General features: G+C 31.2%; 2 long non-coding RNA genes across 2 annotated transcripts in view; one reads left to right on the forward strand and one right to left on the reverse strand.

Annotated features, from left to right (window-relative positions):
• LOC121126643 (uncharacterized) overlaps window positions 1-9,663 on the forward strand; it is a 30,182-nt gene extending 20,519 nt beyond the window's left edge. The window contains exons 2-3 of the long non-coding RNA XR_005867034.2: window positions 8,454-9,096; window positions 9,151-9,663. This is a non-coding gene — a long non-coding RNA (uncharacterized lncRNA). The remainder of the gene's footprint in view (window positions 1-8,453; window positions 9,097-9,150) is intronic.
• Window positions 2,406-8,499, reverse strand: LOC139906775 (uncharacterized). The gene is made up of 2 exons (XR_011782684.1): window positions 4,331-8,499; window positions 2,406-4,268 (listed from the first exon to the last, which is right to left on the reverse strand). It is a non-coding gene; the product is annotated as an uncharacterized lncRNA (long non-coding RNA).
• Window positions 9,664-25,815: the final 16,152 nt, after the last annotated feature.

Below are 25,815 nucleotides of genomic sequence, written 5' to 3' on the forward strand. Positions count from 1 at the left end.
TGCAGAATTATGATTTGGAAAATAAAAGTAAAAGTAGACTTTTATGTCACAAATAAAATGATCAATAATAGATGCTTCCCCCCTGATCTGAAGGAGATCATGGAACAAGAGCCAAGAAAGATTGTGTAGACTGTGTGGATTCCAATTTTCTCATAAGAATGGGAAAGATTGCCTTGCAAAAAGCGTCGAATGCACAAGATGTGTTAAGAGAGGCCACTATAGAATAGTATGCAGGTGTATAAAAGAAATCTCTATTTCGATCATCAACTCTATTCAAAAATTTGAACAGAATAAATTCCCCATCGATGCATTGAATATCAATGATAATTACATACTTCAAAACAACAGTAGCTACATATGTACATGTCGTAGTCGTGCTACAAGTAGGTCCATTTTTACTTCGATCACAAATTTATTAAAGTGAAAAGGTTTGAATTTTGATGACATAATTTCCGTTGGAAGTGAAAGAAATGCAACTAAAACCGTTTGGAAAGGTTGTGGGAAACAATATTTAGAGCACTATTTCTACAATTGCGCATTTCTAAATTTCATGCCAATGAATTACCCCTTCATAATTTATTTTAGAGTTTAGATGGTGGCACTTTGGGTACTACAGAATATTCGCGACCAATTAGAAAACGATTGACTGGCTGTGAAAATGAGACTGTCGTCCCCTTTTCTGCAATTACTGGTAATTTGCCGAAGAATGCGGTCCATCAATTAAGCACAGTAAAAAATATCTGTATAAGATATGTCAATCCGTTTCAACTGGTTCCTGTACTCCTGAACTGGCAAACTGTAAACCCTGGAAAATTGGACCTCTCAAGATGGCTTACTACTACAAATAGTTTACTTAGATTTTATGCAAGTACTCATAATCCATAAAAACTCGCAAGTGGTTGTCGACTACGTGCTTAAAGTCTACACTCAAGTGTGCTGCCTAATCAAACATAACCCGTCTCTTAAGGATGGACCTAAGCGTTTTTTAAAGTGATTGTTTGCTCTAGATTTTTACCAGAAAATCTCAGGTCTTTCGTGGAACCTGCTATTGAAAGAAATACTTCTTTGGCGCATCCATAATACCTACTTGTCAAGATGTTGTTTGATGAGTGGCACACAATTCGGGCATTGACATTGCGAAGAATAATAAAAGCTAGGGGAACTGAAATAAACACTGAAAATATAATATTTAAACCACCAAAAGTAATCATTTATTCAAGAAATACACTGAGATTATTGTGCCGCACAAATTTCAAGTTACAGCACCACAGGGGTTTCGAAATATTTCTAAAGAGGGCATTCAAATCTTGGCTAAAAATCACTGGAAAGATATGTTAAACTGGTGCAGATGCTTGACAATGTGTACCTAACTCTAGCTCTAGAAAATGTCTTATAAGAAATAGATTGCAATTTTAATCAGAAGTGCCAAACTTTGGACACAAAAATAAGTTTAAATTCTGTGTTGTGTAGTATATTAATATTTATAATTTACTTACATTATTTTTCTATATTTTGAATAATTGATTTGAATAATAAAATACTTTTCAATATTCATTTTTATATTATTTTAAGTTTAAGTATAGAAAAAACATAATGTTTTACCAAAATTCAAAGACCTGTAGAGCCCCAAAAATGATGCAAAATTTTAGTATAATTTATTTTTAAAATAAAGGTTACATATCGATTTTGATCAAACTAGGTACTAAGATTATATATGGTTACAGTAAGAGGCCATTAGATTTTGAAAGATCAAGGTCAAAGTTGATGGTCAAGGTAACACCCAAAAAATTACCATAGGTGGAAATTTTGCGCTCTACCAAGCCCCCATTCTTGTTTTATTCATAAAATAACTCTCAAAATTCATTTTGTAATATTTTAGACATACAGTGTAAATCTGTGAATAAGTAATTTCTTACAAAACTATGAAGAGTGGTAGAGCCTTTTAAATAAAAATAGAAGAAACTCCTTCATGAACTTTTTTTTGCACACTTATCAGTCAAATACAAATAAAATAATTTAAAGAGAGCGGAAAAGGGACACTCCGAAATGGCTTGTCTTGTCACGTCTGGGCTTTCAAAGGTTCAGTTATATTTAAAAATTGAAGTCGTTTTTATCCTTATACAGCGTTTATTTATTTTTAATAATTGTGATTTAGTCTTGTCTGTTAGATACAAGGATCATAACTTCATGAAATAATTGAATTTTATTTGCAAGGAAGGTTCTCCGCCACCTAGATTTTGAATTTATCCAATGCCATATGATCAAGAAATCCGTCCATTTAATACTTTATCTCATAAATCATGGAAATCTAGACCATGGAACGCTCACACCTTTTTATTCATTCCGGCATGAGTCTGACGCATATAAAAAAGGAACAAAATTCAATTAAGAAAAAGAAGAGGTGGTAAAATTTTAACAACTATTATTTATTATTTTAAATAAATTAAGGAATTATTGACAACTATCATAACATAACAACAAGACACAACATACATATACATTATTGTGAAGTAAGTTTAACAATAAGTAAGTTTATTTTCCAATTAAGATTTTGATTGGAATAATAATCTAGGGCCGCAATTGTGCTTTCATGAAAAATACTATCTGCTAAAAGTACATTGGTTTTTTCAATAAACCTGGGATACAAAGATTTTGTCGTGAGCTTAAAAACAATTTTAATAGTCTTGTCCTTCTCCATTTCAAAAATATCAATAAAATGCTAGAAATTCGTGATTGACAACTGAACATCCATAAAGTTAGGGCAAATTAATTTTTTTTTCTATTTTTTAAGTTATGTATACTATCAAAAAGAAGGAATAGTTCCTGTTCTGGCCTTGCGGGATTTGGGACACCAGCCTTCCAGGATCCTCCACACATTGCCAAGAAACATTTTCGATTAGGACTTACATTATCCATGGGGATTGCTACGACGTCAAATCCGATGTTAAAGAGTTCAGTATTAATTTGCAATAGTAGATAATGCAGTACAGACGAATTTAGGCATACAATAGAATACATCGCAACGGTGTCCTGGTACTTTGAGCACACAGACTTGATCATGAACACAAGGAATGTCTTTGTTATGATTCCTCCTTCTTGTCCAGTCATCCTTCTTCCGAAATATTCCACTCTTTGGGCTGTATATACTTCATCAACCATTAGAATAACCTTCTTTCGATTGGGTGACAATAACTTGAGTCTTACGGACAAGTAGTCAACAACAAAGATGAAAAGCCAACATTTAGAGTAATTGTAGATTCCAATTTTCTTAATTGACTTATGGAAGGAAGAGTCAAAAAATCCTGAGATAATTGACGATACAAAACTAGACTGTTGTTATGTCATAACAGAGAAGTAGATAATAATACAGGAGAGTATCGCTTCTGTTTTGGTGTAGAGTTTATCAAAGGAAGTTGCTCTGTTATGAAAATCAACTTTTTCTGTTTGTGAGAGTCTATATCCGACGGGTATAGATTTTCAACGATACTCTCAACTTCATTGATTAAGTGATTAATCATATTTTTAATTGGAGGAAAAGGAATACTCTTCATATGAGCAAAGATTTTCTAGAGAAGGCTTACCGAGGTGATATTTCTATTCATTGCGAGGTGATTCACGCAGCTCCGATCTAGGTTGAACTTCTTGTGGTATAAATTGAATGTCAAATCACTATGTATCATCACTGAGAATTCGATTTCGACAAAATCAGAACACAGTTCAGATAGACAGTAAAACTGAATTGAATCCTCCGTACTCCTCCAATGATCATTCGTCGGGAATTTTTGATCTCCACATTTAAGATACAAACCACTAAAGTCAATAACATAATCTATAAGGAATAATGATCGTGGAGCTTCAACGATAGCTTCATTTTCCTTAGAAATTCTGACTGATGTAGTAGCTTTCGATGCAGGCCGTTGACTTTTGACGCATGATAAGTATTTTGGAAGATTGGGGGAAATACTAGGCACTGCAGAGGGTTTCAAATAACATTTGTGGAGCTTATTATCTTCAACTCCATAAGATCGATATTTCCTCTTGTGGTCTGCGCTCTCATATACAAAGTCATCCTCGTGAAAATGGAGAGAGCAGACCCTTGAATACTTATAAGTTGCCTAAGTCCCATTGCTGTCCCGCGGAATTGCTCTAAGGCAGGCACCTTTTGAGGATTCATCCAGTGGAAACAAATGGAGCGATAACCTTGCTATGGCTGGTTTTCCATCATATCCAGAGGAGCAATTAGGAACACAGCATTTATTAGGTATGATCTGAAATATATAGATAAGTTATTAATCCCATATCCACAAGTGCTACAGGATATTTAACTTACTGTGCTCAAAAGTAGATCGTAGAATAGATAGAAAAGCACACAATTACAAGTAATTCACAAGCTTTATTTAAAGGAGAAAATATTATATTAATTAACTTAGATTGTTGTCAGCAACGAACGATTTAATTATGATGAGCAAAGCTGTATTAAGTAAATACTAAATATGCTGTTGAGTATGAAAACACGAGGGAAAAACAATAGCCTCATAACGGAAATTTTCTTTTCTTTTTTTCAACGCGTGAGCGTTCCACTTATTCTAGATTTCCATGCATAAATTTATAATAAAGCAACTGTTAAATTATTGCTTACAAATTGCTTTGTGAAAATGGTCTCGGACGTTTTCCAAACTGATTCATCAATTAGAAATTTACCAGGTCCGTGTAGCTCAGCCAAATTTTGGATCAGGAGAGAGCTCAAAAGCGTGATTTACTTCATCCGTCCGTCTTCATCATATGAAAAACGGGTTATACAAGATAATATGAATGCCACGATAATTAAATGTATGTATCAGAAAAAGTCTTTAAAATGCCTGTTGTATGCGGAGGTTCTTATGTTGTTTCCCACAGTGTCCAAAAATGGTTTATGAAAATCAATAAACTCATCTATTCATGTTTTCAGAAATTTTGAAGAAATCGGAACTCTCAATCAATCTTAAGAAGACAGACATTTTGTCAAACTTTGAAGAATTCCTGAGGTGGGAGCCCACACCTTGGCAACTGTGCTATCCTTACTTCGTCACTTCCAATTGTGATTGAAATAAACATGAGTTTCCAAAGGAATGATACTTCACCTCAGTTAGCCTATTTCTCTGCGAGAGGGTAGCTTATAAAACTTAATCCTGGTCTTGAGAGCTCGAAGATGGTTCTGATAGGCTAGAAGGGTTCTTATGTTTATCGGATTACTGACTTTATTTTTCTTCTGTGTTGAGCTATCTGTATAATCAGCTAATTAGTTGAGCTGCATACAGAAGTCAACAGCAAACTAACCCTTGACTTCTGTTGGGTGAAGCGAATAATGTAGGTATTTTAACTGGACTGGAATACCTTGAGTGTAAATCCCGCTATAATTTTCCAAAATCAATTTGGTGATGGAAAACAAAACTGGAGTGAGTATGGATTGGTGACATGTCGATATATACCAACGATAACTGAGATCTTCCTTAATAGCTAATGTGCCATTTTTGTGCAACTAAAAATTGAATTCAATAGTGCTAATAAAGTTTCACTTTTAAGTGTTGAAAAACGATAGAGGTCTAAGACTTAAAATTGGATTTGAGAAAGAAGAAGGGAAGACTTCTGCTTATATTTATGTTAATCCTTTTATATGTAACTTTATTATTTGATTATACAATTTCATAATCATATTCTCATCATCTACATAGTTGAGATAAATGATATTATGTAGGTGAAAAAAAAAAATTATTAGAAAATAAAGCAGGCAAGCACTACCAACAGAGGTGAAAAAATAACTAATTAAAATAACTACAGGATTTACTTGCTTATAATAATTTAATAATATTAAAACGTCACGGCCATGTAAATTAGTTTAGCTAATTCCTCATATACTTGATTGCATAAATTATTTAATAAAAGTTGGTTACCCTATCTGAGCGGGAAGAGGATCATTGGTTATCAATGATCATATTTAAATATGATCTTAAATGTGGTCCTTAGATACTCATAATCCATCTAGAGTATAATTGGGAATGGAAACATGCAGGTATCTGGGTGAGTGTAAAAAAAATGTCTAAAATGTTGAAATAAAAGATCAACTAATTTTGAGAAACAACTTTAATAAGTTTCGATTTGGTAATCTTAATAACACTTTAATTTTTTTTTTTTTTCCTTAAACCATATCCTTAATGGCTTACTAATCGTAAATTATCCAGTACCTGGAAGTTGAAAGTAAATTTTATAAAAACAAAAGTGGAGAATGTTTTTTTTTTAGTATAATGACGATTACTAATCATTACCTGTGGGAATGTCCTCTTTTAAATATGATATATATCGACGTTCTTTCGATGTTAGATAACTCTCTAGAGTGCAAGCTCCAAAGTGAAGACTTTTTAAACTTTTAAATGAAAGAGAAAGACACTGTTTTGTTTTTATATTACTGTCTTTTTTACTTTTTTTTTTAAATTAAAGTTTGAAAATATATTATTGGCAAGAAGGTGGCAAGAAAAACAAAATCTATTAATTTTTATTTTAGACACCAACATAGATAATTGTACCAATAATTACAAAAAAGTAGTAACCTTGGAAAAAATAGTCATACAACGACCCAATAGAGACAATAAAAAAATGAACACTTTGATTTATTTAATTTGAAAGCCTGATAATTTCTAAGTTTAAAATTATATAAGGGAGCAACAAAAATAAATTTAATATTAATACTCGTTTTAATTCATTTATGTTGCCCCCTCAAACTACATACTGTCACACCAACGTGCAGATAATGTATATTTTTTAGTTTTCTCATGTGGCATTCCCTCGACGTCCAAAATGGAATTCATGAATTGTACGCTGACATTAAACTGAACTACTGCCGAGGAACAGTGGTAGTAAGACAACACTTCGTTAACGGCAAATAGTTTCCTATCAAAAAAGCACATTTTTTTTATTGAGCTAGAGTTATAAATTTGGATCAAAAAACTAATGGGATCCACCATCAAACAACTGTTACAGTGATGCATTGATACCCTTCACAATTGCATATGTCCACTCTAAGTGAGCAATCATTATAGCTTCATCATGTTAATCATTCCAATAAAATCTTGTGTAATAGAGGATGAGACTTGTCTTTGTATTGTGTGAGGGTGGGGACAAATCTGGAGTATTACTGAGTCAGGGGAGGAAGGTTCCGTATAACTTCCACTCAATACTTCAAAAGAGGAATTCAGCTTGCAAAAACACTATGTCCAAGGAAGTTCAGCTTGGGCTTTTCCCATTCCCACATATCCGCCGAAATACAAAATCCTGCCTCGATTAGGCTCCAACGAGATTTGATGGTATGGACAACGATCCAGTTTGGAAAATTTTAAAGATCCTCTCAATTTTTGGGAGAAATCTTATATATTAGGAAGCAGATATCTATCTAGTTGTTTCTAGAGATTTTATTGAGACGACAAAAATCTCCTAACAGCTGGAATCATCCAATAGGTTCATTTACAGCTAAGAAGAACAACAAAGTCCAGACACAGATTTCTCCTGACCTGAGAAATCGTCAACTTAATTACGGTAAGTTTAGGCCTGCTAAGTTTTCAAGGTGTACTTTAAGTGGTAATAGAGTGTACTACTATGTGTTTCATAAGTGAATGGCATTACAATAAAACACATAAGCAAAACTTCAAGTCGATCCCTGAACCGAGGGATGAATCTGAAGGAGGTAACATTTCATAATGTAAGGGATTACGATTCTTTCTTGCATCTATGTTTCTTGAAATTTTTATGGGCTTTTAAATATTATTTAAATCACCTGAAGTTATCCTCTGTTTTAAGAATCGCCTCCTCCATGATTTAGGGACAAACAATTTTGATTTATACCTAGTTATTTACAAGTTTCATTACTCGTATTTGAATTGTATGTTAACTGTCCTTCTTAATTAACTAATTATTATAATTTATTTATTATTACTGGATACTTGTTACATAGATGAATATACAGTACGTACTTTAATAATTGTATAAACCTTCGTCTAAATTTATTCGTGTAATTGTGATCCATAAAAGCATAACACATAATAATGATACTTAATTACGTATAAAATTAAGACTTTGTATTAGGTAACTAATAACTAATAATAAAGTTTGAACACAGCACATAATCATAAATGGAAAAGTACACCTAAATATAAGTAAATTATAATGAAAATATGAAGCTCATATAATACAATGTCATGGTAGCTAAGCTTTTTTCCTTCCAAACATCCTTAAATTCCCAGGGTTACCATATCAATTTTCGGTTTTTTTTTCTGTCATTACGGTTGATCATATTTTCTACAATTGTACTTATACAGAAGTTTTTTTTTGTTCAATTTATGTTTTATTCTGTAGAATGTAAATATTTTTAAGATTAAAAAAAAAAAAAATACTATTAACGGGTTTCTTCTTTTAATTATTTTTAGGAATAGTTTCAAAACACCACATCATCATAGTTGTACAAAAAAAATATTTGGCTATAACATAGATAGGTCATATCTTAATGATGGTTATAATTATAAAGGATACATCGTGAATATACTCGATTCCATCAGTAATCATAAAAATGGAAAAATACAGAATGAGTATACGTTTCCTGCAAGATTCTTACTGGAAAATAAATATTTATTTAGATCTCCAAAAAGTTTTAAAAAAATGAAATTTATAATAATAAAGATTATTATTATGAATATGAAGAATATAATGAGGATATATCTAGTACTACTTTAAATACAATTGCTTATAAAACAACTTTAGAACGAATTATTGAATGGTTTCTCAAATTCAAACCTAAGTCCATAAATAAATATTCCAATAATGTTATTAATCATGAACATGAATCGCTAAATTATAACAACAATCTATCAATAAAAAATGTTGTTAATTCAACATACAGTTTTCAAGACGTTCTTCATGGACTTAAACAAAATGAATCTACAGGGATTCTAATAAAAAAAATTTTATCTGCAGCTTCTGCATTAAGTGAAAGATCTGGTAATGATCCAGTATTTATGTTATGGACTATACCAACGACACTTTTTGCATTTTTAGGAATATTATATTTTTTGGGTAAGTATAATTTGATATAATAAAGAAATGTTAATTTATAATTTATTTGAACAGGGGCTACAGTAATATTGATTTACAAATATTTATTATTTGCAAATGATTCAACTAATGGTCAAGCCGTAAATTTATTACCGGTTGTATTATCATTTATCATTCCTTTTGGAATAGCAACTACATTAGTAACGACAAGGAACATTGCTGATGGAAAAATTGGTCTTCGAAAAATCATTAGAGGAGATTTGCAGGAAACTCTACGATATGATTTCGATATAGTCCACTTTTTTTTAGATGCAATTTTTGGCACATATACTATGCTTGGTATAGGATGGCTTATATCAGTTGCAATATAATTCAATAAAGGAGGGATGACACTCTGGATTAAGAAATATTCAATTTATAATAAACAAAAATTAAATATTACCAAATAAACTAAGAAATATTTTGAGTTGGATTGATATTTTTTAAGTACAAAACTGTATTTGTCGTGTTTAAGTGTATACAACTAGTATACATATATTGTGCAATCAAGGAATGAGATGAAGAATTTAAAATAAATAATTTACAATACTTTTGATTAGTATAACGCTATTATTAAAATTTTATAACATGGTCGATATATTATATAAATTATGAAGATTAGTTATTGATAAGTATTTTGTCACAAATAATAGGTTCAAGTGTACCAAGTTTCATTTTTTCGTCAATGAATAATAAATGTGGATTATTCAAAATGAAATTTTAGTATTGATTAATAGTAGATGATTAAAGTTAGTGGTAATATCATTAAATAAAATATTATAAGACAAAGATATTGTAATTTATAAACCTGTTTTTAAAAGTTAAACTCGAACAAAATCCTAATTTATACACAACACTTATTATTTATTTATATACAAGCAAAGGATTCCCCAGCATTGCACGGGCAAAGAACGATACTTAGAGACAAGGTAAGTCATTCATCTTTTTTTTAACCTTGCGAGGCAGATATGACGTCAAAGCGGTAAACAAAAGTGCTCCCTTGCTGAATAAAACATACTATAGTCAGTTGTTTCTGTTTACAAGTTCCTTAATAATATTTATTTATCGAGATAATATAAATTATAATTATTATTAATATCAATACTCAATAGGTGTAAGAGAAATATCTTAATATCAAATATTCGCAATAGTTTGCTAAATTGTGATATTTACCCGTGCTTGAGGACCCAAAGAGTATTCCTAAGAAGACCAGGAAGTTTCCAAAAACAATATTCTTCCTTTTTCAGTAAATTAACAACTTACTAGGATAGATTTAGTGTTACAGTCGTCAATTGAGGTGTGATAAATATGTAAAATGTTACTCCTTGTTTTTAATTCATTATAACTACTCACATATATATTTCATTCCCGTGATAAGAAGATACCTTAAATTAAGAAGGAATGGTTCATTCGTATTTGAGGTTGTCAAGAACTTATAATGGACTGGACACCAACGAAAATTTGTTATGAAATCTGGAAGCGCATTAACTTGGAATATGTACACTCAGACTCGTAAAATTTGGATATAAATTTGGTTCATCTCGTGTTCACTATGTAAAACCTTAAGGCAGCCAATAACAATCATCAAGAGTCTAAAAAGGTTTCCAACGATACCCAATATCCTCTTTTAATAACTCAAGAAGGATGTGGAATTCTCTGTTTATTAATATATCAAATATTAAATGTGTGGGTCTGTCCATGAATCGTAATTACCTCCTGGATCACTACTTTATCCCCAGTCCATCCCACCTAAAAACCCCTTTACAAATAACAATAGCACTGGATCAACAACGATCTTAATAAAATATGGGGATAATAATAATGCATTGATACTTCTACTTTTTTAGGTATATTTATAATGTGGAAAAATATCATTAACAATTATATTAATATGGCCGGGAATAATAATAATTTTTAAAAATTTATCAGAGTTTTATTACAAAGATTTTTAGATTTTACTTTCATTTTTTCTATTCCAATGGAAGTTCTTATCCTTGTATATTTAAGTATTACTTCGGTTGGAAGCTTGTAGGTACTTTTTTTTTTTTTTTTTTTTGCACTTGAAGATCGTAAAATATCATTTAGTTTTTTATTTATATTTTTTCCCTCTCTTATGCCATCTCCGTGAAATAATTTTCATAATTTTTTAAAGAATCTATTAATAGGTCTGAAGGTTGCATTAACCCGCCTTCGGAAACAACTTGGAACCAAGGAGATATTTCGGATATTTCTAAACTAGCTGTTTTCCCCCCTAACTCCTGATACTTATCTTGAAATTTATGAGCAATCAACCTTCAAACATAAATAAAACCCTGAGTTGCCATGAAATTTTGTTCTATGTCTGAATATAATATATAAAACTTCATGACTTATTTATTCAAGCTCATTAGTAGTTCTATACAGGATCTATTTTCTGGTAATACTGGAGTTGTTTTATGAGTCTACAATGAATAAGTATATTTTATGTGTACATAGTTTTTAGAATCAGTGTGTATGGCAAGCTCTTTTAATATAGTTTTTGATTACCCTTTACTGCTCTTAAGTTATTCTCCTACAACTCTGCAGTATGATCCAAAAATACACAATTCTTTGAAATAAATGAGCATTGATGGGGTTGTTAGATGAGAGGCAAGGAACGAATGTCTTTCACTTTATTAGCGGAAATATGTATTACTAATGTACCAAAAACACGGAGTAGATGAGGAGGATGGATGAAATGATTGACTGCATAGAACTAGACATCGACAGCTGATACACTTTCTACACCTTCTATCGCAGAGACATTGAGTGAAGTAAAATTCTGGAGAAAGTCTCCTACATTCTCTTTTCTCCTGCCTTAGATGACACTGGAATTTTTAAGATTACAATCCAAAGGAAAGAAGTTTTACCTTTATATACGTATACCTTTTTGATTTTAATAAACAGACATATTTCGCTGTGAAGAAAATCTAGTAAATTGTGTAACATCGTTTAATACATTCTACATGTAGATCCTCCTTTTTATATGCCTTAATGAACCCTAAATAATGATCTCATATCAGCAATATCATATTAGGCCAGGGAGGAGAAAATTCTATGATAAAGAGGAATAATTATCTGTTTAGCAGCTATAATTGCAAGGGCACAAGACCATTATTTTCTTTTATTTTTTGTTTGTTATAATTATTATTGATCTATTAGCGGATCGTCAGTTGTTCATCCCTGTATTAAGGCATAGATGTGATAATATATTGCTTATTATTTGAAACCAAAGCTAGAATTTCTAGCTATTTTGAAAAGAGCTAGTGAATTCGGGATTCAGGATCAGTCATCTAAACTCCATAAAGCAAAATAGCCAATAAATTATTCAGACTGATATGCTATACTTGCAGATAAAATATCAGATTCCATACCCTTTAAACAACATTTCCAGTATTTAGCTCTTTCGAAAAGAGGAAGTGAATTAGGTATTCAGGATAAGTAATCAAAACTTCAGTAAGCAAGATAGCCAATAAATTATTCAGACACAAAATACTTGACTTGCACACTTAATTTCTACCAATATAATATCAGATTAGAATTCTCAGAAAACTAAATTATAATATCTAGTTTTTTTGAAAAAAGAAGAAGTGAATTCGACAGTTTGGATAAGTAATCAAAACTCCAGTAAGTGAGATACACATTAAATTATTCAGAGAGAGGATGCTTGACTTGCAAAGTTAATTCATGCCCATTAAATATCAGAATAGAATCCCATGAAACTACAACTATAGTTTATAGCTTTATTGAAAAGAAGAAGTGAATTTGGGATTCAGGATCAGTAATTAATCATCCAGGAAGCGAGATAGCCAATAAATTATTCAGGCAGAGGATACTACACCTGCAAATAAATATAAATAATCTGCCAATAAAATATCAGGTTCAAATCCCTTGAAACCACTACTAAAGTTTTTACCTTTTTAAAAAAAAGGAAGTGAGTTCTGTATTAAAGTTCAGTAATCAAGACTCAAGGAAGCGAGATAGCCAATGAATTATATGGACACAAAATGCTGGGCTTGCAAACTGAATTCCAGCCGAATTCGGGATTCAGGATAAGTCATCAAAACTCCAGGAAGCAAGATACCCAATAAATTATTCAGATATACATGCTTGAATTGCAGAGTAAATTCCTGCCGATAATATGTCAGATTCGAATCCCTTGAAAACCTCATCTAGAGTTGCCAGCTCTTTTGGAAGAGGAAGTGAATTCGGGAATCAGGATCAGTAATCAAAACTCAAGGAAGCAAGATATCCAGTACATTATTCAGACAGATAGAATGTTTGAGTTGAACACTTAACTTGTGCCAATAAAATATCAGATTCTTATCTCTTGCAGCTAAAACTATAAGTTATAGCTCTCTTAAAAAAAGGAAGGGAATTTGGGATTCAATATCAGTCATCCAAACTCCGGGAAGTGAAATAGCCAAAAAATTATTTTTGTGGAAAATAATATTTGAATCACTTGAAACCATAAATAGAGTTTCTAGTTAAAAAAAAGAAAAGAAAGTACAATATAAAGTTAGTATCAGTTATCAAAACTTGAGAAAGAAAATTAGCCTATAAATTATTCAGACAGTGAATGTTTGTATTGCAGACTTCATTCCTGCCGATAAAATATCAGATTATCATCCTTGAAATCATAACCAGAAATTCAAGCTTTTTTAAAAAGAGGACGTGAATTTGAGAACCAAGATCAGTAATAAAAACTCCAGCAAGCAAGATAGGGAATAGATTATTCAGATAGAGGATACTTGACTGCAGACTTAATTCCTGGTGATAAAATATCAGATTAAAATCCCTTAAAACCATAACTATGATTTTAGCTATTTTGAAAGAGAAAGTGAATTCCGTATTAAGGATCAGTAATTCAAACTCCAGAAAGCAAGATTAGCGATACTATATCAGATTAGAATCCTTTGAATTCACAACTAGATTTTCAAAAATACAGGACTTGCAAACTTAATTTCTGCTCATAAAATATCAGATTCGATTCTTTGAAAATCACAACTCTAGTGTCTAGTTCTCTAGAAAAGAGGAAATGAATTCGAAATTCTGGATTAATATTAAAAATCTATCAAAATAGATAGCCAGACAATTATTTTGATACAAGATGCTTGACTTGCACATTTTATACCTGACATTATAATAACATTTGACACCCAAACTAGAGTTTCTATCTCTTTCGATAAGAGGAAGCTAATTCTGTATTCCGGATCATTATCAAAACTCTTAGAAGAGTGATAGCCAATAAACTATTCAGCCACAAAATGCTGGACTTGCAGACTTAATTGATGCATTATTCAGACAAAGTATGCTGAACATGCTGTCTAAATTCCTGTTGATAAAATGTCAGATTCGAATTACTAAATATCACAACAAGTTCTTTTAAATAAAGTTGTGAATTAAGGAACCAAGATCAGTAATCTAAACTTCAGGAAACTAGACAAGAAATGAATTATTCAGAAACAGGATGCTGGACTTGCACCCTACATTTCTGCAAAGTAAATATCATTTTTGAATCCTTTGAAACCATAACGAGAATTTCTAGCTCTATTTAAAAGAGGAAGTGAATTCTGGATACAGAATGAAACATCAAAACTCCAGGAAGCAAAATAGCCAATAAATTGTTCAGACAGAGGATGCTTGACTTGTAGACTTAATTAAATCCAATAGTATATCAAATTTGAATCTCTTGTAACCACAACAACAGTTTTTAGGTCTTTAAAAAGGGGAAGTGAATTCGGGATTCAGAATCAGTATTCAAAACTCCAGGAAGCAAGATTGCCAGTAAGCCAAGATATTCAGACAGTGGATGCTGTACTTCCAGACTTAATTTCTGCAGATAAAATATCAGATTTGAATCTTTCAAAACTACAAATAGAGTTCCTAGCTCTTTTGAAAAGAGAAAGCGACTTTGGAAGTCAGGATCAGTAATCAAAATTCCAAGCAGTGAGATAGTAAATAAATTATTTTGACAAACTAGGCTGGACTTGTTGACTTTATATGTTCCGATAAAATATCAAAAAGTAATCAAAAATCCAGGAAATGAGATATTCAATAAATTATCCAGAGAGTGTATGTTTGACTTGGATACTTAATTCCTGGCGATAAAATGTCATATTTGAATCCCTAAAAACCACAACTAAAGTGAATTGGGATTCAAAATAAGTTCATCAAATCTCCACGAAGCAAGATAGACAATAAAAAATATATTTTAACAAAGGATGTAGGACTTGCAGACTTAATTAAATCCGATGACATATCACATTTGAATCAGTAAAACCACAACAAGAGTGTCTAGCTCTTTTTAATAGTCAATTGAATTCGTGAGTAAACTCTAGGAAACGAGATAGATAATAAATTATTTAGAAACAGGATGTTTGACTTGCTAACATCTTTTTTGCTATAATATATCCGATTCAAAGCCCTTGAAATCACAATTTTTGTATCTAACATTTTCGAAAAGAGGAAGTGAATTCGGGAGTAAGGATCAGTAATCAAAACTTCTGTAAGAAATACATTATTCAAAGAAAAAATGTTGGACTTGCATACTTAATTGATGCCCGTAAAATATCAAATTCTTATCCCTTGCACCACAACAAGTATTCGAAGGGAATTGTGGATTCAGGATCAGTAATCAAAACTTCAGGAAGTGAGATAGCCAATTAATTATTCAGAAACAGGATGTTGGACTTGCAAACTTTATTCCTGACATTAAAATATCAGATTAGAATCTTTTGAAAACACAACTAAAGTTTCTAGATATTTAGCAAAGAGTAAGTGAGTTTGAGAATCAGGATAATTATTCAAAACTCCCTGAAACGAGATAGCCATAAAAATATTTTGACAGAGGATGTTGGACTTTCAGACTTAATTAAATCTGAGAATATATTAAATTTGAATCCCTTGAAACCACAAGAAGAGTTTTTAGCTCTTTTTAAAAGGGGCAGTGTATTTAATATTAGGATCAGTAATCAAAACTCCAGAAAGTGAGATATCCAAAAAACTATTCAGACAGAGGATGCTGGGCTTTCCGACTAAAACTCTGCTGATTAAATATAAGATTAGATTCTTTTGACACCCCAGCTACAGTGTCTAGCTCTTTAGAAAAGAGGAAGTTAATGCGAGATTCTGGATCAGTAATCAAAACTACATGAAACGAGATACCCAAAAAGTTATTAAGAAACAGGTTGCTGGCCTTGCAGACTTTATTTCTGACATTAAAATATCATATTAGAATCTTTCGATACTACAACTACAGTTTCTAACTCTTTAGAAAGAAGGTACAAGTGAATTGGGGAATCAGGATCTATATTCAAAACTCCAGGAAGCAAGATAGCCAGTAAATTATTCAGACAGGGAATGTTTGACTTGCAAACTTAGTTGGTGCACATAAAATATCAGATTCTTATCCCTTGAAACCACAACTAGAATTTCTAACACTTTTGAAAAGTGGACGTGAATTCTTGATTCAGGATCAGTTAACAAAATTCTAGGAAGCAAGATAGACACCAAATTATTTTGAGAGATGATAATTGATTTGCAAAAATAATTTCTGCTAATAATATATCAGATTCGAATCCTTTAAAACAACAACTAGAATTTCTATCTTATTTTTAAACAGCAAGTTAATTCAAAAATCAGGGATCAAAACTCTTGTATATAGCAAAAAATTATTCAGATAGAGGATGTTTGATTTGCATACTTAATTCCTTCCTATAAAATATTAAAATGAAATCTCCTGAAACCACAAATATCGCTCTAGCTATATTTAAAAAGGGAAGTGAATTTTCTATAAAGGATCAGTAATAAAAACGCACAGAAGCGCGATAGCCACAAAATTATTCAGATACTGATAAAATATCCGATTCTTATCCCTTGAAATCACAACTATAGATTCTAGCTATTTTGAAAAGAGGAAGTTAATTTGGGATTCAGGATGAGTAATCAATACTCGATTAAGTGTGATGGCAAAAAAAAATTCGGACAGAGGATGCTGCACTTACCGACTTCATTTCTGCTGATAAAATATCCAATTTGAATCTTTTGGAACCACAACGGGAGTTTCTAGCTTTTTAGAAAAGAGGAAGTGAATTCAGAATTCTTGAACAATGTTTAAACTCCATCAAACGAGATAGCCATAAAATTATTTAGATACAGGATGCTTGACATCCAGACTTTATTCCTGACATTAAAATATCTTATTTGTATCTTTGACATCCCAACTAGAGTTTCTATCTCTATAGAAACGAGAAAGTGAATTCAGAATTAAGGATCAGTAACAAAACTCCTGGAAGAGTGACTTAATTCCTTCCGATAAAATATCAGATTCTTATCCCTTGGAACCACAACCAGTAAGTGAAGCTTTTTTAAAAACTGGACGTGAATTCGGGAGTCAAGATCAGGAATCAAAACTCTAGGAAGCAAGATAGCCAATAAATTATTCAGACAGAGGATGCTTGACTGCAGACTTAATTCCTTGTGATAAAATATCCGATTCAAATCCTTTGAAACTACAAATATAAATTCTAGCTATTTTGAAAAGAGGAAGTTAATTCTGTATTCAGAATCAGAAATCAAAACTCCTGGAAGCAAGATAGCCCATAAATTATTAAGAAAGAAGATGTTTGACTTGCAGATATAATTTCTGGCCAGATTATTTCAGATTCAAATCACTTGAAACCACAACTATTGCATCTAGCTCTTTAGAAAAGAGGAAGTTAATTCCGTTTTCAGGATCAGTGATCAAAACTCCTGGAAGCAAGACAAAAAATATTTGACTTGCAGACTTAATTGATGCCAATAAAATATCGATTCTTATCTCTTGAAACCACAACTAGAATTTCTAGCCCTTTTGAAAAAAGAAAGTTAATTCCTTATTCAGGATCAGTAATTAAAACTCCTAAAGCGTCATAGCCAATAAAGTAATTCAGACACAAAATGAATAACTCGCTGACTTAATTGATGCCGATAAAATATCGGATTCTATTCCCTTGAAACCACAACTAGAATTTATAACTTTATTGAAAAGAGAAAGTGAACTCAGGATTCAGGATCAGTCATCAAAACTCTAGGAAGAAAGATAACCTATAAATTATGCAGACACACGATACAAGACTTGCAAACTTGATTCCTAATGGTGATAAATCAGATTTGAATCCTTTAAAACCACAACTAGTGTTGTTAGCGCTTTTGAAAAGAGAAGAGAATTCGTGAGTCAGGATCACTAATCAAAACTCCAGGATCAAGATAACCAATAAATTATCCAGACAGAGAATGGTTAGCTTGCAGACTTAATTCCTGATTATTAAAAATCAGATTCGAATCCCTTGAAACTACAACTTGAGTTTTTAGCTCTTTTGAAAAGAGGAAGTGTATTAGGAAGTCAGGGTCAATAATCTAACGCCAGTTAGCAAGAAAGCCAAAAATTTATTCAGAAAAGGGATGCTGGAATTGCAAATTTAATTCCTGTCGATAAAATATCAGATTCGAATCACCAAAGACAAAAACTAGAAATTTTAGTTATTTTAAAAAGAGGAAGTGAAATCGGGAATCCGATTTATTAATCAAAGCTTTAGGAAGAAAGATAGACAAACAATTATTCAGAAAGAGGACGCTGAAAATGCAGTCATAATTCCTATCGACAAAATATCAGATTCAAATCACTTGAAACCACAACAAGAGTTTCTGATTCTTTTGAAAAGAGGAAGTTAATTTGGGATTCAGCATCAGTCATCAAAAATCCAGGAAGAACGATGGACAATAAATTATTCAAATACAGGATGCTGTTATTGCAGACTTAATTCATAGTCATAAAATACATGTTTCGAATATCTTATAACCACAACTAGAGAAAGTTGCTCTTTTTAAAAGAATAATTGAATTTGTGAGTCAAAGTCAGTAATCAAAACTTCAAGAAGCGAGTTAGCCTAAAAACTGTTCACACTCAAGATGCTGGAGTGACAGACTGAATTCCTACTAAAAAAATATCAAATTGGAATCCCTCAACACCGAAACTATAGTTTCTAGCGCTCTTTTGAAAAGAGGAAGTGAATTCGGGAATAAAGATCAGTAATCAATATTTCAGGAAGCAAGATAGGCAATAAATTATTAAGACACTGGATGCTGGACTTGCAGATTTAATTCTTGCCAATTAAATATCAGATTGGAATCCCTTGAATAACAAGTGCAGTTCGATTTCTTTTGAAAAGTTGAAGTAAATTCGGGAGTCAGCATAAATAATCAAACCTCCAGGAAGCAAGATAGACAATATAATATTCAAACACAGGACGATTTACTTACAGAAATCATTCCTGCTGATAAAATTTCAGATTGGAATCACTTGAAACCAAAACTAGAACTACTAACTCTTTTGAACAGAGGAAATAAATTAAGTAAGTCAGCATCAGTAATCAAAACTCCATGAAGCAAGATAGCCAATAAATTCTTCAGACACAAAATGCTGGACTTCCTGACTTAATTCCTGCCCGTAAAATATCAAATTCTTATCCTTGAAAGTACAACTAGAATTTCTACCTCTTTTGAAGGGAGAAAGTGAATTGAGAGTAAGGGTTAAAGATTGAAAACTCCAGGAAGCGAAATTGCCAATAAAATATTCCGACAAAGGAACCTGGACATGCAGACTTAATTCATGCTCATAAAATATCAGATTCGAATCCCTTGAAACCGCAACTAGAATTTTTTTAAAGAATGAGTAAATTTTGAAGTCAAGATCAGTAATCTAAGCTCCATAAGCAAGATAGCCCATAAATTATTCAAACAGAGAATGCTTAACTTGCAAACTTAATTCCAGCTGATTAAAAATCAGATTTGAATCCCTGGAAACCACAACTACAGTTTCTAGCTCTTTTAAAAAAAGGAAGTTAAGTAGGAAGTCATGATCATTAATCAAAACTCCAGGAAGCTAGATAGTCAATAAATTATTCAGACACACCTGCAAACTTAATTTTTGCGGACAAAATATCAGATTCGAATCCCTTGAAATCACAACTAGAGTTTCTAGCTCTTTTGAAAAGAGGATGTGAATTTGAAATTCAGAATCTGTGATCAAAAACCAAGAAAGCGAAATAGCCAATAAATTATTCATACAAAGGATACTGGACTTGCAAACTTAATTTATGCTGATAAAATTATAGGTTATAGCTAAGATTTAGTGCTACATTTTAACATAAGAAAACTATATAGATGAAAATCAATATGAATAACAAAGGGATACAAACATTTAGCATTTAATTAATGAGTTATTTATTACTTAATCTTGATTATAATTAATAAAAAATGTATATGTGAATATATGCTACATTAATATTCCAGTGAAAAAAATATTAGTTTATATTTATCAATGAAAAATTGATTTCTTTTAAAAAGCTTCTAAGGCCAAACCTATTGTTGTTAAAATTTTTAACGTTCATTTCCGTGGTCTATGTCTTTAATAACAATAAAAAATGAGGGTTTTGGTCTGCGTACAAAAATGCTGTTGCATGCTTTTATTTTATATTAGATTGTAATACTGTACTTGAAATTAAGTGAATAGAAATTATATTTGAAATATTGAAATTCCCTACTCACCGTAAATAAATCTCTTCAATATTGCAATTTGGAATCCATTCGAAGGGACGGAGTCAACACAGCTATCTTGATATGGATAAGCTATGTAGTAATATTTGGACAAGAACAACTGCTTTAATGTTCTCAAAGAAGTTTTACCTTTAAATGGTGTCCATGGTGTTTATCTAACATCAGTTTCTTTGGATAAAGACTTGGTTATGCTGAAGGATTCAATCATGTTGATGTGCAATTTATTTCAGATAAGTATATGTTGTTTTAATTATTGAACATAATAATTTGGTTTTTTTTTAGTTTTACAAATAAAATTACAAGACCCAAAATGAGGATTCTACATGAAATGTATATTTATTTCTGAATAAAAACGTGTCATTATATTTTTTTATATATTTAATTTACATGTGTCGCCAATAATATGTTAAATCCACTTTCAATATTTAATATTAATAACGTCTATATTGTATCGTTTGTCATCATTAAATTATCTGAGTTTCTGTGTATAGTTTCCATTAAAATTTCTAATTAATATTTTTATATTAGTGAATCGTTTTTTTAATTGTGTGTTATTTTTTGTTTATATCACAAATATACGTTGTAGTACTTTAAATTATAATTTTATTATTAATCTACTGATACAGCTGAAGTGTTAGTCATCCTCTCCTCCAAACCATGATCGACACAGTTCAGGATGTTATATTCAAATTAAGGAGTGTTCAGTTAAAAGTGATAGGTTCATCAAAAAATTTGTGTGTATTCATTCAAGAAGAACATTATTATCAATTAGCATTGCCACTCTATGTGTATTTCAATTGATACTTTAGTGTTTATATTAATGAATAACACAAGCTTGACTTAACAAGGTGAAATCAATAGAAATGTTTCATAAATTAACTAAAATGGAACTGAAACTATCAATCAAACAATACATTATAAAATATTTATTAATCATATATTTAATTTCTTATTATCTTTATTTATATCATAATTAATTTGATTTAAACAAAATATCATAAAAACTACAAATAAATTACACGTTCTAAAATATTTGTGATCTGATCAATGAACTACAATCTTTTATTTACGACTGTATGTTTTTGTCCAAAAGCGTCGGAAAGATAGATACTTTACTGAATTTAAATGTATCATGGCGAGATAATGATTATTTATTCCGTATCTAAACCGTGAGCTGACAAAGTTCCAAATATTAAATTCATGTTAATATTAGTAGAACTTCAAAAACATTTATTTATTTATGTTCGATAATGAGCGCCTTTAATTGCGTATTTTTTCCCACATAGAAATAATAAACAGCACATTAACCAAGACTGAACAATCATACCTTTGTCGGGATTATCTTTACAGTAGTCATTACAGGATATAAGTGTTGTGTCTGTACAGGTATCATTAACAATGTGAAAGAGTACTAATTTGCATAAAGTATACTTTATCAACTTTTGAAGACCGAATACTATAATAGTTCTTTCACTAATAATTGGAAGGATTTTGAAATTTTTACACGTCTGACAAGAATTTCAATAACAAAATAGCATTTACATGTTCCAAATAAAAACAAATGAATCAATAAGAAAAAAAAAAGAAAAAAAATGGAGAATTCATATATGTCAAGTGCACACGCCCTCACGGCATGGCCATCACAAATAATCTTATTTGAATCAAAAGTAAAAGTTGAGGGCTCTTTCTCATTTTTTCTAGACAGTCAAAGTATTAAGGACTTAATCGTCCACATAGGGAGTTTTTTTTTTCTTCCTTTCGGGATATTGTTTTGGCCAATTATTTGATCAATTTCATTAACTCAGTTGATGTAACAAAACAGTGAGTAGGGTTAACATTGAATAATCCGAATTTGTTATACGAGTTGTTTTTTTATTTACCATTTTACAGCCCTTAATTTTTGTATGCAAATAATTTATTTTTTACTAAAAGTTATGGCATGGAAATAAAATATATGTGAAAAAATTCATTATGCTTTTTTTCAATTTATTTGGCCCATAAAAACAATACGAAAAATGCAACACTTGATGCTAATTGGTTAATTAGACTTTTGTATATGTTTGCCTTGACGAGAGCCTTACTGTTTGGTTCCACTTTTGAAATGTCACATTGCAAATCAAATTCAAAGTCAATCTGGTGGTTTCCCAATTTGATATTGATCTCAACCCTGTCCAAAAACGCTGACTCGTAAATGTACGTGGAGGGAAATGTAATCAGCAGCGTAAGTGCCGCCACATGCACAGTGACCAAGTATACCTTCAGGCTTTTCTCTGCAAAAACAACTTTTGCTGCGGAGTCATGCACCAAGTCAAGAAACAGGTATTCGATTTCTTTTGCTTCCTTTGGGAAGTTGTCAACTGGAAAGCTGCAAAGATCACTCGTGAACTCCCTTAATAGGTTGCCACCTTTGAAGTACGAAAAATAGTGCTAAAGCTTGCACAGCAGCTTGTTGAGGTTGATGAGAAAGTCACTGACAACGCTTCAGTCTTATTGATTTGCAATAAAGTCGGGAAATCCATTGCGCTATGACCAGTCTCGAACTTCCTCACTTTCACAAAACTTAACCCCTAATATACAATTTCATCACAACACATACTAAATAGAATATACATAAGAATATGTACACATATGAGTAATTACTTAACTATTAAAGGTATGTTACCCACCTGTTACATCAAGAAGAGATGCTATAAGAGTGAGTTTGCGGGGAGCCGTTGTTGACATTTCTAACCCAAGAGGGTTACAATTTTAGCCAAGCATTAATTACAATACCTCATATTGGTTGTTTTTGTTGTTAAAGCTCTCTGTTAATGGTTGTGATTGAAGTTTGCTTTAAAATTTGGAAAAATTGATTGAAATCGAAATTGGTGAAATTTTGAAGCAGTTCCCAACAGTGGGGAATTCTTCACAGGTTAAGAACCACTCATCCTATCAAAGAATTTTTGTAAATTGTTTTAAAAATGTATAATAAAATTTATATACATATATAAATTTAAATACAATTATATTTTCTCTATACTAAATCTCTATCTTTTCTCCCAACAAAATCAGTAAAGATAAAATACATAGAGTGAGGATACTAAGCAATATTAAAGGAAATTCTTTAACGTCGCAACAGCATAATTAGCATCTCATAAAGTCAACCCACACATCATTACTAAATTTTTAACAAGAGAAAAATATATATAGTCCCTAGTTAAATATGCCAACTTATGGAGTATATAATTGCACTTATAGAATGGCAACTTTCGCAAACTATCGGTTTTAAGAAAAATAATTAGGTATTATAATATATTAATTATTATTCATTTGATTAAATAGCATCAACCCATATTTTAACACTAATTAAATCTATTCTTAAATGTTATAATTAGGGAAAACGTAAAAGTGAGATAATTCAGGGGACCAATGTTATTAGTATACCATCGAATCTCATTCAATTTCAAAATCAATAATTATATTTCAATAAAACTGTACAATTTTCTTATACAGTAAGTATTCTCTATAACTGAATCATATTTACACTCATGAACTATCCGGATTAGAGAATTTCCGTTAGTGGGAATTCGAGGTAGCGAGACAATATATATTTTGGCAAATTAATGTACCGATTTTTTTACATTTTATTTTATTTAATAAAGAAATACAGTGCTTATAAATTATAGTATATATATATATATATAGGTGCCATAAATTGGCCATGGTAAACTATTAATCATTTTCTAGGTGCAATAGAAAAATAAGAGCATATACTGGTTTGCTTGGATTTAAAATTTTGGTTTATAATGAGGGATGCCTAGGTATCATACAGTTTGCTAGCTACCTTGATGAAATCAGCATTGATCCTCAGGGCTCTTAGATGACTCATTGGCATTTAGCAATATTTTTAAAGCTATCTCCATCACTTTCTTCCTGGGTGAGGGCTTCACTGGCTCTTCTTTAATAAGTTTTTCATCGGATACATCTTCTGATACTGCGTTAGGACCTAACTCTATTGCTACATTAAATCTTCAATTGTATATTGCTTTGTCGCCGCTAATTATGAATCCATCTTTATGATGTCTTGATATGAAAGGTTAATTACTGCCAAAAAAATATCAGATTTGAATCCCTTGAAACCACAAATAGAGTTTATAGATTTTTAAAAAGAGGAAGTTAATTCGAATGTCAGAATCAGTAATAAAAACTCCAGGAAGCGAAATAACCAATAAATTATTCAGACAAGGGATGTTAGACTTCCAGACTTGATTCTGGCTAATAAAATATCAGATTTGAATACCTTGAAATCATAACCAGACTTACAAGTTTTTTTTTTTTTTTAAATAAAGTGTATTTGGGAGTAAGAAAAAGAAATCAAAAATCTAGGAAGCCAAATAACCTATATAATATTCAGACAACAGATGCTGAACTTGAACACTAAATTTAAGTTGAATAAATGTCATATTAGAATCGCTTGAAACCACAACTACAGTTTCCAGTTTTTTTAATAGAGGAAATGAATACAGAAGTCAGGATCAGTAATCATAACTCCAAGAAGCAGAATTCATAATAAATTATTGAAACACAGGATGACGTGCTTGTAGACTAAGTTCATGCTGATAAAATATCAGATTAGAATCACATGAAACCATAACTAGAGTTTCTAGTTTTTATGAAAAGAGTTCGGGAGTTAGGATCATTAATCAAAACTCCAGGAAGCAATATAGCCGATATAGATAGAAGATGCTGGATTTGCACCTGTAATTCCTGCCGAAAAAATATCAGATTTGAATTCCATAAAACCATATATATATAATTTCTATTTATTTTGAAAAAAAGATATGAATTCAGAAGCCCAGGTCAGTAATCAAAACTCCAGGAAGCAAAAGAGCCAATATATTATTCAGACAAAAGATGCTGGAATTGCAGACTAAATTTATGCTGAAAAAATATCAGATTAGAATCTCTTGTACCAATAACTACAGCTTAAAGTTTTTTTATGTAAAGGTGAAGTGAATTCAGAAGTGAGGATCGGTAATCAAAACTCCAAGGAAGCAAAATAGACAATAAACTATTTTATAGTGGATGCTGTACTTGAAGACTTAA

This window comes from Lepeophtheirus salmonis, chromosome 12 (assembly GCF_016086655.4).
Source record: "Lepeophtheirus salmonis chromosome 12, UVic_Lsal_1.4, whole genome shotgun sequence".
NCBI lineage: Eukaryota > Metazoa > Arthropoda > Copepoda > Siphonostomatoida > Caligidae > Lepeophtheirus > Lepeophtheirus salmonis.